The 18,079-nt window shown below is 35.3% G+C and overlaps 1 pseudogene; it reads right to left on the reverse strand.

The window, feature by feature from the left end:
• Positions 1-5,063: 5,063 nt before the first annotated feature.
• LOC103439699 (MADS-box protein AGL42-like) lies at positions 5,064-17,874 on the reverse strand (annotated as a pseudogene).
• Positions 17,875-18,079: the final 205 nt, after the last annotated feature.

Genomic DNA, 18,079 nt, shown 5'->3' on the forward strand with positions numbered 1-18,079 from the left:
ATCCTTTTTGTTGAAAATCGAAGTAAAATTACTGTTTTATTTTTTGTCGAACCAAAATTATTGTTTAATTCGGATATTTTTTGGATTTGATTTGACTTCCGTTTGCCTTTATTCGGTTTTTTATTTATTATTATTTTTTATATAAAACCTGAAAAAAAAAACAATTTAAAAAATCTGAAAATTGGTCATTTGGAAAGAAAAAGAAGAAAAAAATATAAAGAGGTATTGGTCAAGTTTTCGTCTGAACTTATAAGGATCTGTCAATTTTCTCCCTGAATTTTAATTTTAATCGATTACTCTTGAAACTTTTATTTTTTTGACCAATTTTTCTGTTAACTTTAATTTTAATCGATTATCCTCTGGATTTTAACTTTTGGGTCTTGAATTGAAATGGGCGAATCTAGACGATCATGTGAATCAAGTCACAAGAAAGGATAATGAAATGCTACCACAACTCCAACATGTTGCTGAAAAGCAAGACCATGGAGAAAATTCATAGTTTCTTACATTAGGGGTAAAATTCAAACAAAAGATATATGGAGGAACTAGCAGAAGAGAAGAAGAAAAATCAATATGTTTTCCACATTAGAGGTAAAATTACCCGTTTGCCCTCATACAATTGCCATGTGTTGTGCACATGACCAAGATGGATGAAAAGTTCCTAAATCTAACCCTAGAGGAGGAATCAGCGAATTGTAAATGTACAGAAAGTAATCGGCTAAAATTAAATTTTAGCAGGAAAATTTGCCAATTATAAATGTTCAAAGGGTAATTAGCTAAAACTAAAGTTCAAAAAGAGAAATTGACTGTTTCTTACAAGTTTGGGAGGAAAATTGATGAATATCTCAAATATAAATTATGTCTTACTGTCTACCAACTCAACAAAATGTAAAATTTCTCAATTCCATTTCATCTTTGGTGAAAATCATTGGCCACTAAACTATGTTTTAAAGTCTCGAACATGGAAAACTTAGGTATGCAAACAAATCATGCACATCATCAAAATTGCAACAAAGAAAAATAATACAAATCGAATTGAAGCCTTCAGGGAAATCAAATTACCTCCAACATCACGATGCCATAAGTTCCACGAGCAATAACATGTCTTATATCCAACTTAGCCATATCAATCTCCCATTCTTCCATATTTGCATTCACCTCCCTCTCCCAACCCCTACTCAAGTGCTTCTCCAGTTGGATATCCTAACTCTTGAAATCGATCTTATCGGCACAAAAAAAACCTCTTTCTCAACCCCTCATCCCACATCTTTCCTATTCGAATCGTAACTGCTTGACCTTTGAACTCCCTTGAACTTTTATTTTTCACAAACTTCCCGAACTTTTACTCCAAAATCGAACTTAAAAAATTGCTATATTGTTTTATTTCTAAAATAGAGTCACGTGCATGTCTTATCTTGATGGTGAGGTCGGGTGGGAGAGCCTAGTTGAGTCGGAGATGAACAGAGATGTCACAGTGAAGAAGGTGATCGTGGAGAACATGAAAGGATGGAGGCATATCGCATTGAATCGAGCAAGGTGGGCAAGCGAAGGGCGAGGTGTCAGGTGTATGACGTCAAGAGAATGAGGTTCTAAGTTTGGAAGACGAGTTTGAACTTTGGAGTTTGGAGATAGAAGAGGATGCAAGGTGTATTAGTTAGGTTTGGTGTAAAACATAAAACGACATCGTTTTAAGGGTTTAGATGTTCGGTTCGTTTCGGTTTCCAAACCACTGATACCAAAACCGAACCAATAGATTTCAGTTCAGTTTACAAATTTTAGGGTAAATCTCAGTTTACTACCCTCATGTTTCATGGTTTTCAACATTTAGTACATCATGTTTTTTTCGTCCCAGAGTCATACCTAAAATGTTAATTTTGGGACAGTCTCAAACATCCGTTAGTCAAATTGTTAAGTCTGCCGTTAACTGATGATGTGGCGCCCATGTGGACAATAACTGGGCGCTATGTGTCATTAAAAATTAAAAAATTAATTAAATAAAAGTATTTAAAATAAAACATAAAAAATAAATAAAATAAAAAAAACAGAACCCCCTTTTTTCCTTCCCCCTTCGTCTTCCCCACTGGTGCGACGGTAGGCCCCTTGCCTTCCTCGCCCGCACTAGCTTCCATCTCCACCGCTCGCTCCCCTCTCTCCTCTCTCCTCTCTCCTATCCTCTTTCCTCTTTCCTCTCTCTATCTCATAAGTTTTTTTTCCTCTCTCTCTCTCTCAAGTTTCTCTCTCCTCTCTCTTTCTCTCGCAAGAAGGGCAAAACCCTAAAGAGCCGTTTACACCCACCTGAGTAAGTTTTCTCTCTCATTTCTCCTCTCTTCTCTCTCTTCTCTCACTGTCTCTCTTTCTTTATCTAAAATTTGAATATATGGGTCCTTGTACTATTAACTTGCCATTTACATTCTTGTGCATATTTGTATATTTAAAAGCTTCAAATTTTATTATGAATTTGTTATTTTTCTCCTTGTTATACCCAAATCTCATATCCCAATTTCTCAGATTACGAAACCCTAATTTGTTGTATTTGATTTTGGATGGAAATTCATATTTGGGTGTTGTCTGTTTACTTGGTTGAGAGATATTGACCGGAAACTTGTAAAGCTTGACAAAGTGGTCGACGGAGCCGGAGGCGAGGCAGGTGGAGTTGGGGCTGAGAGCGAGCTTGGGAGGGCTGGACAAGATAAGAGAGTCGTGGATGGCAATTATGGGGTCGGAGGAGGAGGCCGTCACGACATGGTAGGCCTGCTAGTACCACATCATCGAGCGGTACGACGGCCCCCCGCCACTGCTCGTGGGCTTGTGGGCCTCTTGGAGATTCAAAGTTCGGATCTTCATGGCTATGCGTGTGGATCGACGGAAAGTTGGATTTTCAAGATTTCTTGTTTGATTTTTTTTTCATGGTTTAGGGGGTATTTGGGGCTGAGATTTGATCTGGGTTTTGAAAGTTTTAGCTCGATTTTTGTAGGGTTGTTGATTTTTCTAGATTTTGGAGATGAAGATTGAGATGGGTTTAGGAGGAGGGGTTAGGGATGATGAAGATAAAGTCATGGTTGTTGCAGTTTTAGGAACCACTATTTTTTTTTTAATCCCTTCTCAAAAAAAATCCACATGGACCCCTTAATGACACGTGACGCCCAATCATTATCCACATGGGCGCCACATCATTAGTTAACAGCAAACTTAACAGTTTGACTAACGGATGTATGAGACTGTCCCAAAATTAACACTTTAGGTATGACTTTGGGACGAAAAAAACTTGATGTACTAAATGTTGAAAACCACGAAACATGAGGGGTAGTAAACTGAGATTTACCCAAAATTTTAATTCGAAAATTTGATATTTTTTTTTTCTTTTTGATTCGCTGTTTGGTTTGATTTTTCTCGTTTTTCAGTTTCTTGAACCCACATTAGGTCTACTTCTATTATTCCCTTTATCTTTCTCTCCAAACTTCCTACCCCTACAAAAGTATAATTTATCATAAAGCTCTCAATTATTACAAATAAATGAATGTAAAATATGGAGATTTAACTTTAAGTTGAATATTTGCTGAAAATCTGGAGACCTGAACTGGAAAAAAAAAAAAAAAACCTTTTGGTGAAATACAAACGAATAATTAAAATCTTATATATAAAGTTAACAAGCCAATGAATAGTGTTTTTTGGTGTTACAAGCTTCACAAAAAAAATTGGACAAAAATACCCCTCAAACAAAATACTTCAAAAGCAACCTAAAATAATGCATCAAATATGACAGAAGTATTTTCGTCGTTTTAACAGTGTTTTTTTAATATTAAATTTTTTTGTACATTTTTTTTAATTAGTACCTCACAATAGGCTAACAATAATGTGATTAAATTAGTTGTCAAAATTTTTTTTGAACAAACAATATTATCTACACTAATGGAAAGGGGGTGGGCTTAGTCTCACAATAGGCTAGCAATAATGTGATTCAATCAGTTGTTTATTGAATATTATTTTTCTATTCTTAACGTAAATTTTATAGATACCGATTTTATTACGTAGATTCAACTGCTTTAATTGGTTTATGAAGAGTTTCTTCTAGCATGATCTAAGATTATTCATTTACTTCAAATATTTGATTTTTTTTTTCTCAATTTATACATATAAATACATTTAAAACGTGTAAATCGTACGTATCATGTTGTGATTTAAAAAATACTTTTTGCACGTGCTGATAGTGATTATTAACCTCGCTGCTTTTCTTATTTGCCAAAAATAAAAAACAAAGAAAGAAAAAGATGGAGGAACTGAGGAATATATATTTATAAGCAATAGTGTTTTCTGAAAGTGCGTTGGGAATCAACAATTGTAATCTTCGCATAAACTTCTGATATCTTGAAGGGCGCAACGACAATTTGACAAAGATCATCGTACAATGACAGCATCGTCTGTCGTCAAGTGGAAGATGTGATGAGCCAAATTTTCTTTATATTTTCTTAATACTTTTAGGGTGGAAATAAAATAAAGGTAGTTAGATCCACAAAGACGCATTGGCCGGAAGCCTGGAAATATGTTTTGGATCTGCAGCTGTCTATCAAGGTCAATCACGTACGTCCACCTCTTGCCTAAATAAAGAAATGAAATTTGTCGAATGGCTCGGCCCATTTAAATGGGCCACAAAGGAGAAAATAGGTGTATAAGATTTGAACTCGAAAATAGGAGACCGTAAAAGAGATGCAGGTTCCAAGAAAACAACATCCAAGTAGTGTTTATTCATATACTTATTTTTATCGTTCACATACAATAAAAAACTTGTGTAGAGATTTCCTTGTCATTAGATTTAGCTGAATGACACTGCAATCCATTCAAAACTCATCATATGACAAGTCTTGAATATACCTGTCTATATTTTTTTTTAATTTACAACTCTCATAATTATTTTTTTCTACTAATTTGTGAAAAATTTATCAATATTCTCGTTCAGTTGAGGGGTTGGTTTGTCAAAAATACTTTTTAAAAGATGATCACATGGTCGTTCATTGTGACAATTTAGTGAGGTCATTGACCGATTTTTCACAAAATGACCAAAATCATTTATAACAGACAAACTCTTGGCCACTTCTATCGATTTTGATTATCAGAAAACAAAGTTGGAAATTATGCCAATCTCATAATCATTCTTCCTAAAAAGCCTTTTTAATTGTTATGACAGTGTCTTTAGAGATTATTGACAAGCATCGTTATATATCTAATGTATGTTGACATTAGACTGCGATGCGATCAACAGCGCGCATTATTGGCGGTCCAATGAACAATTCGGTCTCCTCCTCAGAACTCATGCTACTTCGGCCCCTGTAGTTTACAGAAGCAGAAGCAAGCTCCGGCTTTTTCACAGCTTACAGGAGCAAACGCTCTTTCTTTTTGAGCTGAAAACTCCATCAACGGCTTTGCACCACACTGATCATATCATTATTGTGCAGATAAATAAGCACGAAAAGAAACACCAGGAAGAAAGAAAAATCATAATGGAAATCAGGAAACAAAAGCACCTCAAACGTCATGCACAGTACGTAGTTGTTAGTAATTAAATGGAAACAGTTCAAAAGGATTTAAAATCGTTTACCTCTTCACATAACTGCGCATTCTCTTGTAACAGGAACCTCTCCTGATTTTAGAGGAGAGAAAGATTGTAAGAACATAGAACTAGTGAAGCAGTTGAACAATGTATATATAGAGCTCTACAAATACTATTAAGGGTTAGAGAGTTATTATTGACTCTCCAAAAAATTGGCCTAGTTGATCATTTTCAAATCTAATTGTTGAAATGATCAGTTTTCTAGTGTCGTCAATATTTAAATTTTACAGTTTAACAATTGTTGAAATGATCAGTTTTTCAATGTCGTCAATATTTAATTTTCATCAATTTCAACAATTGGAATGTAATTTTTTTTTCTTTTCATTTTAGCCAATTTTCCAAAAAATATTATACAATACATGCAGGATAACAGCTTTGAAGTGCTAATAACATCACCTTAATAGTTTTGTAGCAGTAAATTAAGTAAATACCTTTGCCTTAAGTTGTTCCAGCTGCTCCATGTATAATTGAGCCTGGAATCACTTCAAGTTAGTTAAATTTCAAAAGGAAAATAAAAATCCATTTAAATGATAAGAGTTGGGAGGAAAATGGAATTGTGATCATCATCAGCTGAAATACCTTCCTCTCTCTTATGCTGCATAAGCTTCGTCCCAGCTGGCTACTGATCTCTTGGAGTTCTTCAACAGAGCAAAAATCCAAACCATTTCCCGAATGCTTCCTAAGACATACAAATTCCAGAGTTCAGGAAAACCTGAAACGTCAGTTGAGTCAAAAAGTGCAGGAGAAGATGATAAAAACTAAGCCATAAACCGTTGAGAAGCTTCGAGGATCTCTATCTTTTTGGCCATAATAGCTGATTCATGCTTCAAGCGCTGCATGCATAAGCAGATTAATTAGTTTTTTCTCAGCCAAAATTTGTCTCATATACGAGGTTAGGTTACAAGAAATCACTCCTTTTTGCATTACATTTTTTTAAGCTATTGAATTGAATAAATAAAAGAAAAATTAAAAGAGAGCGTAGAAATTCAAAAGAGTGAAATCATTTATGTAATAAAATTGTGTAAAATGATCATTCACAACTAAAGAGTATACACATTGTGAAATGTTATATATAATCCTCCTATAGAGTACAAACGCATGGAAACATGCTTAGGTGTGAAAGGATTTGCTAATAGTTAACCTAATCAACAACTTGAAGACCCCTCCTCAGTTTCTTTTCTTTTTTCCTTTCTCATTTGATGAGTATGTACCAGCCAATCAGGTATCAATATTGTAAAATAATGACGATGCTTAAGCAAGATGAGGAAGGACAAAATCCAAAAATCTTCCTAGCAATCCTATGGTACACGTAATATACATATTAACATATATAATTGTGTGCATGTATGGTACTGATTTTCACATAGGTACAATATAATTATAACGCACAATTGACACACAGAATCTCTTAAATAATTAGTTCTGGATTATACTGAAAAGAAAGGTGCCTAACATAAGCAAGTAGGAAGAGAAGCGATAAGAACCATCCCAGGCAAGTGACCCCAAAACCACTTCCCAGGAAAGTAGACTGTCGAGGCTTAAGTGCTTCTGTGCCCACAGTGAACACAATAGTCATTTTTCCAATGCCCTATGGAAATACAAGAGATTCCAGGGCACACAAAGCACCCAGAAATGCCCCATGTTTAAATCAAGTTATGGTATAATAAAAAGGCTATATCTTCTTTGGGGTTCAAGTTCGGCAAATGCAAGGGGTGGTTGCTTATTACATGCACCATGCATGTTCCTCTAGCACAGTAGTAAAAACGAATTTTTAGTCCAAGTTTATATGAAGAAATGAGTCTGAATTTGCTCACTACCCTTACTAGGGGGTGAGTGTTAATAAGGATAAAATTGTAAATAGATGAGTTTGTTCTAAGGTTGTTAAAACATCCCTTATAATTAGCTAGTGATTAGTTAGTTAATGATGTAATTAGTTAGTAGCACAAGTGGGTATATCATTAGCATATATACCAAAGATGTAATCTTATTGGTTTATGAAATGAAAGCTTAACATTTCTAAACATTTCTATCATGGTACCTCTCGCTTGCGTCTAACGACCTTCGATCCTCTTCTCTCCTCTTCCTGCTTCTCACTCTTCTTCTTCCCTCTTTGAAGCTCATAACCCTAGCTTTTCAGCCATGGCGAACTCTGGCTCTCCTTCTCAATCTGCCTCTCTTATTCATCCCGCTTCGATGAATTCTTGCCCTAATTCTTCACAATCCTCGGCAATTTCGTTGATCATGATCCAGAATATTAGATATCTGGTTTTGATTAAGCTCACGACAACGAACTATCTTACATGGAGTGCTTTGTTCGCTCCGATCTTTAGCCAGTACAATCTCACCGGTATCATTGATGGCACAATGCCTGCTCCACCGAAATTTCTTCTTGACTCGTTTTGGAAATTGCACCGCCACTCTGAATCCACAATACATTGTGTGGTTTGAGAATGATCAGAACATCCTACACTCTTGGATGCTCTTATTCCATACATTGTTGGTGTCAATTCGACTCGTGAACTATGGTCGAAATTGGAATCACGATTGGCAACCGCACATTCACGAGCTTCGTTCTCATCTTCGTATCATCACGAAGGGTGATTTTACGATTGCGATCTATCTTCAACAAATTGAAGAAATTGCTGATGCCCTAGGTAATGCCGGAGCTCCTATCAAAGACTCTGAGTTGATCTCTGTGATTCTGCATGGTTTACCTTTTGAGTATGAATCGTCCATTGATGCTATTCAGTTCAGGCTTGGTTCCACCACCATTGATGAACTTCATGGACTACTTTTGAGCAAGGAATTGCACTTAACTACTCATAAGAAAGTCTCTTCGCCAGCACCGATTCAAGCCTTTAATTCTTCTATTGGCCTTCTTCCAACACCAACTGGTGACTTTGGATCACATGCATTCTTTACTCAGAGTGGATCAAATCTGAATTCCTATGGTGCTTCATATCGTGGACATTCTTCTAATCCTAGGCCTTACAATACTCGTGGTACTCAAAGAAATCATCAAGGCAGTCAGTGTACTCATAGTTCGTGGTTCTTGTTCTAACTACAACTTTTCTACCAGAAAGATCTCTTGCCAAATGTGTCGCCAAATGGATCATGAAGCTGCAGAGTGTCCACAACGCATGAATACACACTTTGGCACCAAGAACTCTCAAACCACATACAATGCAACTACTACTTCCACATGGTTGCTTGATTCTGGAGCTAGTTTGCACATGACCAACTCTTACACGAATTAGCAAAGTCCTGAGCCATACAATGGACCGGAACAAGTTTATATCGGTGATGGCAAAGGTTTGCCTATACTTCTCTACACTTAACACTGCCTCTCATTGTTTTGCTCTAAAAAATGTCCTACATGTTCCTTATCTTAAGCAAGATTTGATTTATGCCAATCAATTCATACTTGATAATTGGTGCTCTATTCACTTTGTGAAAGACCTTTCTTTTGAGAAAACGCTCTTTAAAGGTCCCGTGAGAGCTGGCTTTTATCCTTTTCATGCATCTCCATTTACTGGCAGTCAACATGCATTTGTAGCATATGTTAAAGCTTCATAAGATACTTGGCATCAACAATTGGGCCATCCTGCATTCAAAATACTAAATAAGTTAGCATCTAAGTCTTGTATTTCAATTTCAAACTCTTTACATAAATCTGTGTGCTCTAGGCAAATGTTCTAAGTTGCCCTTTGCTTCTGTATCTTGTACATCCTTGAGCTTCTACACACTGATGTATGGGGTCCTGCACCACGTCTTTATGTCAATGGATATCAATATTACATCATATTTGTTGATGACTATACAAAATATACTTGGTTCTTTCCTCTTAAATCCAAGTCTGATGTCTTTGGCACTTTTGTACATTTCAAACCTTTGGTTGAAAATTTGCTCCACTCTAAGATTGTGACTCTAAGATCTGATTATGGTAGGGAATTTCTAAGTTCCAAATTTCTCCATTACCTTCAATTGCATGGCATTTCACACCAATTTAGCTGCCCTCACACGCCAGAACAAAATGGTTGTGCTGAGTGCAAGCACATGCATCTAGTTGAAACTGCTAGAGCTCTCCTAGCAGCATCCAAGGTTCCTCATTCTTATTGGGATGATGCATTTGCCACATCCATCTATCTTATCAACAGATTGCCAACAACCACCAAATCATCTCATTGGGAATTATTATTTGGTCGAGCTCCGTATTACACATCTTTGAAAATATTTAGTTGTAGGTGTTTTCCATGGTTGAAGCCTTGTACCAACTCCAAGCTTGATCCCAAAAGCAAGGAATGCATCTTCTTGGGTTATAGCTTGAATCATAAAGGCTACAAGTGTCTTGATCCTCTCATTGGTTGATTATACATCTTGAGGCATGTGATCTTTAATGAAGCTACCTTTCCTTTTGCTCAAAATGAGTTCATTCAATAATCTCAATCCTATACCAGTTCATCTACATAGAATCATAACACCATTCCCAATACCTTAACTTTTCCCTTTATCTCTCATTCTCTTAATCCTACACCTCTCCCTACATCTTCACCCTCACCTTCCCCTATTCCTAACTCATCATTACCAACACACCCAACTCAAGTTCCCACTACTATTTTTGTCTCTAATAACTTTGCTCAGCCTTCATTACCTATCAACACTCATTCCATGCAAACCAGATCAAAATCTGGCATCTTCAAACCCAAAGCCCTTTTGGCAACCAAACATCCTTTCCCTTCTGATATATCCCCAGATTATACCCCAACAACTTATCTTCAGGCCCTCAAATTACCTCATTGGAGGAAAGCAATGCAAGAGGAATTCAATGCCCTCATTCAAACTGGAACTTGGTCTCTAGTTCCTGCTAATTCTTCTCACAACTTAGTTAATGCAAAATGGGTATTTCGGATCAAACGAAAACCTGATGGTACCATTGACAGGTACAAAGCAAGGCTTGTTGCCAAAGGTTTTCATCAGCAACAAGGCTTGGACTACACTAATATTTTTAGTCGAGTTGCTAAGCCTGTCACCATAAGGCTGCTCCTCACTATGGCTGCTAAATTCGACTAGTTTCTCAACCAACTTGATGTAAGTAATGCATTTTTCCATGGCAACTTAACTAAGTCTGTGTTCATGATACAACCACCTGGGTTTGAAGATCCTACCAAACCTCATCATGTCTGTCAATTACACAAGTCTTTGTATAGGTTGAAGCAAGCCCCCAGGGCTTGGTATGAGAAGTTGACCACTGTTTTAAAGTCTCTCAGATACTCTGATTCACATAATGATCACTCTCTATTTGTCAAGAGGGATCCATCATTAGTTTTCATATTGGTGTATGTTGATGACATCATCGTCACTGGCCCTAATGCTCAACTCTGTCAAGACATCATTTCTCAACTCAGTGGCTTATTTCATGTTAAGGATCTTGGTCCACTTCATTACTTTCTTGGTATTGAAGTTCATCGATCCTCATCTGGTATATTTCTATCTCAGCAAAAGTACATCTTGGATCTTCTCACCAAAGCTCACATGGAAGGTTCCAAGCCTTGTGTTACACTTTTCAGCACCACAAAATTGGATCATGAGTCTCCCATGTATGCTAATCCTGCAGAATATCGGTCTTTGGTTGGTGGACTCTGATATTTAACCTGGACCAAGCCAAATTTATTATTTGCAGTGAACCTGGTATGCCAATTCATGCAGCATCCAAGAAAATCTCACTTTCAGGCAGTCAAGCGTATTCTTCGTTATCTCAAGGGCACATTGTCCCTTGGTTTATGGTTTCCCAAGTGCTCCAAACCTCTCACTCACTGCCTTCTCAGATGATGATTGGGCAGGATGTAGCATTGATCGCTGATCTACTGGTGGTTTTTGTATCTACTTAGGTGATTGCCTTATCAGTTGGAGTGCAAAAAAGCAACTCACTGTGGCTCGTTCATCCACAGAAGCCGAATATCGATCATTTACCAACACTGCAGCTGAATTGACATGGATCTGCAAGCTTATGGTTGATGTTGGACTTGTTCTTCCTTCTACTCCACATCTTGGTGTGATAATATTTTTGCCATTTCATTGGCTAGAAACCTAATTTTCCATGCAAGAACAAAGCATGTGGCAGTTGATTATCATTACATCCGAGAACAAGTACTGGCCAACCAAGTCAATGTTCTATTTGTCTGCACACAGGACAAAGTTGCAGATATATGTACTAAACCACTGTCTAAGCAGAGATTCATGCTCCTCAGAAACAAACTCTCTCTACGGTTACCTTCGCTTGGTTTGAGGGGGGATAATAAGGATAAAATTGTAAATAGATGAGTTTGTTATAAGGTTGTTAAAACAACCATTATAATTAGCTAATGATTAGTTAGTTAATGATGTAATTAGTTAGTAGCACAAGTGGGTATATCATTAGTATATATACCAAAGATGTAATCTTATTGGTTTATGAAATGAAAGCATAACATTTCTAAACATTTCTATCAAGCGTTACCACCCTTCTGCTCTACGTTTAGCGGTTTAATCATGCTTCACTAATTGAATTTTCATATATATATATATATATATATAAAATAAAGAAAAATATTATGAAGACCTCAGTTTTTACAAATTCCTTTCTAATTTCCTTGCCTCAAATTTAAAATTATTTGCGGTCCCTAGTCCCTAACTATTATAGACTCAAACCTTATACATTTTAGATTTTTGATTGAAGTCTCTCCTGCTACATAAATGACATAATAATAAAGGAGATGCAATAATACCAATAAAGACTCAACCTTTTTTTTTTTTTTTTGCTTTCATTTACACTGTCAATTTAATTATTCAAAATTGCTTATGGGTTTTGATAAAATAATAATTGCTTATGGGGGGTGCGTTCTAGATTATTAAAAAAAATTATTTTTTTTATTTTATTTTTATAAAATGAGTACATTTATGTAATAAAATTTGGCTACATTTTATTTATAAAAAATTGGTACATTTACATAAAAACGTGGGTACATTTTATATAGAAAACAATGGGTACATTTTATATTAAAAAAAAACCAATGGCACATTTTAGATTAAAAAAAAAATAGATTTTACATTAAAAATGGGTACATTTTACATAAAAAAAATAGGGATACATTTTACATATAACAAAGTGGTACATTTAAAAAAAAATAGGTACGTTATAAATAAATTATGGGTACAAATAAAAGGTTAAAAAAAATTATGAGTACAAATAAAAGTTTAAAAAATAAGGGACAAAAAGAAATTAATATATGGGTACAAATTAAAATTTAAAATAAAATTGGTACAATTTAAAAAATGATTGCAAATTAAAAAAGGAAAACTAATGAAAATGGTTTGAAAACTTTGAGTTTTAACGAAAATGACAAAATAAAGGGTAAAGTGAATAGTATCATAATTGAGTTTTGAGTGTAAAAATGTGATTTTTCATTAAAGTGAACAGTATCAAGAACTTTTCATTAAAATTCCTAATTAAAAATGGGTACAAACTAGAAATAGAAATATATGATAAAAAGTTTAGCCATAAATATAATATATCAAATGTAACGTTTGTAACGCTAAATGAATATATTTAAAAATAAAACTTAATTATTTTGACATGTAAATATTTTGTTTTTGAATAATTAATGGTGCTTATTAAAACCGAATGACCTTAATCAAAATTTGAAAATGAATAAAGTTTTTATTATCAATGCTATTTTTTTTAACGTTATAAATCATCAATGCCAAAATGCTTCATACCACGTAAAAATAAATAGAAACAAACTAGATGACTGGTGGGATCGGAAAAGGGTACTGTAACACTAATTCTTTCAGTTCACTAGGAGGGCATTGCAAGTGTAGGAGGCAGGACGCAGGACTTCCATTGATTAAGCTGCACATTTCTGATCTTCTCTCTTTAGTCAATTCATTCTCATACTGGCGTAAAAAAACCTTCCTCTCTTTGACTTTATTTCAAATCCATACTAAGGTTTAGTTGTATGAATAACAAGAGAGGAAGGCGGAGAGAGTTGTTGATTTAGGGTTTAATTTCGTCTATCTAATGAAAGATTCACAACATCAAGATATTGCAAGTTTTATAACGAACTCTGAAATCTAAAGACGGATTTTGAAATTCCAAGATAGAGCTTCTAACCTGCATACATTGTTCCACTTCAACCATGTTGATTTCCCCTCCGTTTACATGTTTGTGGAATCGTTCTATAGTCTGGTGCATGCTGAAGCATCCAGAAATCGAGAGGTCAAAACCAAATAATGATAAAATTAGATAGTGCTCCATTCATTACAGTATCTCTTAACAACAAGATATATATACTTGATGTTACGCAATGGTTCAGGTTTTCCATTCAATAAGTGTCAAGGAATAGCAGAAAACATAATTATGATTCATAAGTACTTGGTGAAAAATTGACTGTTTAAAACAAAGGAACACGACAAAAATTGAATGTTTAAAACAAAGGAACACAACAATCTTTAAAGTTAATATTTGATACAAATCTTACCATTAGACTAGTTCACTTTTAATGGTTGAGATGTAATCTGACATGAAAGCTAATTTAATTATAAGTATTAAACAATATGATTATAAAATTTTGAACATTTCAATTATGATTCTCTCTATCATTTACTATCTCCATTAATTATATGTTTCATCTCTCCTTCCCACTTTCCTCATTTTTATAACCTGCTCGTTCTCTCTTTGTCTTGTCATTTTTTTTTTTTGGTCTCTTCGTCCTCCAATTACTTTTGTAACTTTGTTGGACTGTAAGGTATTATGAGATGGAATAAGATATCAAACGTACTCGATTTTTCTTTAAGTATAAGAACTTAAGAAGATTGAATTTTTCATCATTTTCTCATAATTTTGTTCAACCTTACATGGTTTTTTATATTCCCCAAGTTGGAGGCCTAACATCATAAAATCTATTGTACATTTCATTCAAATTCATGAGTTATAATAAAAATGAACAAACCCCTTCCATCAAAATACGGCAACGGATAAACATATAGAAAAGTGCATACACAGCCTATAGGCCAGTATAAACATTTCCAAAGACTTATTCAAGATCATTAGTGACTAGTGCTCTTCCCATATTTATGAACATTATTGTCTTGAATACCTTTTTTTTAAGAGCAACAATAGAGTGATTTCATTGATAGAAACCGAACAATACAAGAGGGTGCTATATTAGGTGTGTATATATATATATATATATTAGGTATATATATATATATATATATATACTCTAGTGAGCAAATCTTTGAGCTGAAGAGAAATTTGCACAACTAATTCATCAGATAAACCTCTATATAGCTACCACCAACGATTACCACAAACATGAACAACAAACAATACAAATCCAAAACAAAGATAATAGAAACGTCAGATTTGGTGCCAAATGCCCACATAAAGCTATCATACACAAACAGCAAACAATACAAATCAAACGCAAAGAAGATAGAAACGTCATATTTGGTAATGAGTGCCCACACAAAGCAATCACTTAAACAAGTGAGGTCACAACCACCATTGCTAAAACAGCAAGGCCACAACAGATTGCCTAAGCAACCACAAAACCCATCACAAAACAATAAAACTAGCTAATTTGAGAATGGAACCACTAATCAGTTTGTCTTCATAGCAAAAGGTGCACTACTTCTAGATAGATCTACCACCTCCATTGAAAAGACACCACATATGTGGCCAAGTAAGGCGGCTCAGCCGTGGGTAGGCTGAGGAACACACAACCACCATGGAGAACAATTCATAGGAAGTGGATCCGACCCACCACAACCATAAATCTTACCCACAACCATGAATCAAGGCCAAATTCAAATGCCTACACGGTTTGAAAAGAAACTCCTACAAAATTTGGAGGGTTGTTTGCAAAAAAGTGGGAGAGAAGACGAGAGGATAGGGAACGCAAAGTGGCTCCAAGGAGGGCACCTGTTGCGCAGGCAAAGGTTGGAAGAGGGAAGGGAAACAGAGGTGATGTACACGGCGGAAGGAGGGAAAGGGGCAACACAGTGGGAGGATGGAGGGGAAGGGAGAGACGGGAGGAAGGACTATATGAGGGTTTAGAGGGCTACCACCGTCCCAAGTGTAACATCCCACATCGACTAACGGAGATGGAGTGATGTGCCTTATATGTACATGCCCACCTTCTATAGCACGAGGCCTTTTGGAAACTCACTGGCTTCGGATTTCATTGGAACTCCGAAGTTAAGCGAGTTCGGACGAGAGCATTCCCAGGATGGGTGACCCCCTGGGAAGTTCTCGCGTGAGTTCCCATAAACAAAACCGTGAGGGTGTGGTCAGGGCCCAAAGCGGACAATATCGTGTTACGACGGAACAGAGACTATGATGTGACACCAAGGGATGATAGCTTTGAGGCTTTAAGATCTAGGGTTTTTTTAGAAGAAAAGTTGGAGCAAAAGTTTAAAGAGCCTTTTTGGGGGCCAAATTCTTCATAAATATGTCTATGTAACTGCTCTTATCAATGAATGAAATATCGTACTTTATAAATAAATAAAGTAAATAGAGAATAGAATGGAAACCATATGACTGTTGGATCAAAATTAGTGTTTCTTTGTAGAATTGTATTCGTCTATTTTTCTTCACTACAAATGGATGTCTTAAGGTTTTGGATTTGTCTAATTTTTTTTGTAAGGATAATATATGAACGATGTACTAAAATATAGACATTCGGATCTTTGAAATACGTTATGAAGTGAGCCTAACAAAATATAGTTAGTGATAAATTTAACAACACACACACACATTACTATTGACAGGCTAGCAAATTATGACATGATAAAATGGACAAAATAATTACGTAGGTATATGGTTAGTGATAAATTTACCAGAACTTTAAGCATACAGATAGATTAAAACAAAGAACAACATCATTTACACATGTATTTAAGGAGGAATGTTAAGTTGAAAAGCCCCCAAGAAATCTCATTCAATCCACACAGGAAACAATCTACATAGATTGATAGAAAAGACACATATGCTTCTTGAAAGCAATCATTCAGAACTATAAAGGACCAGGCTACTACTATCTCCAGTGAAATTGTGTTGATCATCCATATGCAGAGTCATTCACAAACTAGTAAGTATAAATTCAACCTCATCATATGTGGATGAATTTTCAAATTTTATGTGGAAATTCCTCCTATATTCGTTCCGGGCAATTGGTTCCTTCAGTTTCAAACTCAAACCGGCTGCTGATGTGCACTGACCTTCATCTAAGTCAATAGAGGAAAAAGGGGCCACATATTTTTGGGATGTACTTGATTAAATATATATTGCTAGAAAGCTCGAAAGATCTGTAGAATATTTCCCCCTAGCAAGCTGGTACAACTACGTGTAGACGTTTTATGATGCTTCGTTTATTTATTTATAAAATTATTAAACATATAAAACAAAAGAAAGATGGGGATTCGAGAATTTAAATATAAGGTATTTAACAAAAGAAACGTACTCAGAGCTGGAGAACTCATTGATCCTGCCTTTCTGAGAGAAGATGATGACTGCAACTTCAGCATCGCAAAGGACCGAAAGCTCAAAAGCTTTCTTTAACAACCCGTTTCGACGTTTCGAGAAGGTCACTTGCCGGCTGGTGTCATTCTCAATTCTTTTAATCTCAATCTTCCCTCTCACCATATCCTAGCTTTGCCTAAATCATCGTCGATCACCATAGTTAATAGCAAAGAAAAAAAAAAATCCTATAAAATTGGTGAAAATATGACACATGTATAGCTCAAAAAGCTAGCCAAATGATTTCTTTAAAAGGCTAGTGAAATGATTTCTTTAAAAAGCTAGTGAAATGATTTCTTTAGTAGCATTATTAAGAAGTAGATTCGCAATCTGCACCCCGGAAAGATTTGAATCAGTGATCCAACACTAGAAAGATGACAGATTTGTGAAGAACGCTGACAGCAAAGAAAACCCAGGAGAGGGCTTGTTTTGAAACCCCAAATAAGTTATAAAAAAAATGCAAATTATAGATGAAATTCCCAAAAGGATATATATATAGAAGAAAACCCCCAAAAGCATGTAAGATTAAGTTTCTAAAAATGGTTTATAGAGACCCATAAGTATTACTTACTGAAAAGACACAAGAAAACACCCCCAAAAAAGAGCAGCCAGGACACGGCGGTATTGGATTGGAAGGAATACAAAGATGGAAAATAGATCAGAAACCCTAGAAATAATATTCACTGGGACAGGAAACGCAGGGTAGGATCTTTTTATCTGATTGTTGACTTTCTTTTCAAAAAGTTGAGGTTTTGACATAAAATCAAGGGAATTTTAATGAAAAACTCATAATAATGTTTATTTTAACGAAAAATCATATTTTTACATTAAAAAATCAATTATGATACTATTCATTTTACCATTTATTTTATCCTTATAGTTAAAACTCAAAATTTTCAAACATTTTTCATTAGTTT

Source organism: Malus domestica, chromosome 07 (assembly GCF_042453785.1).
Source record: "Malus domestica chromosome 07, GDT2T_hap1".
Lineage (NCBI taxonomy): Eukaryota > Viridiplantae > Streptophyta > Magnoliopsida > Rosales > Rosaceae > Malus > Malus domestica.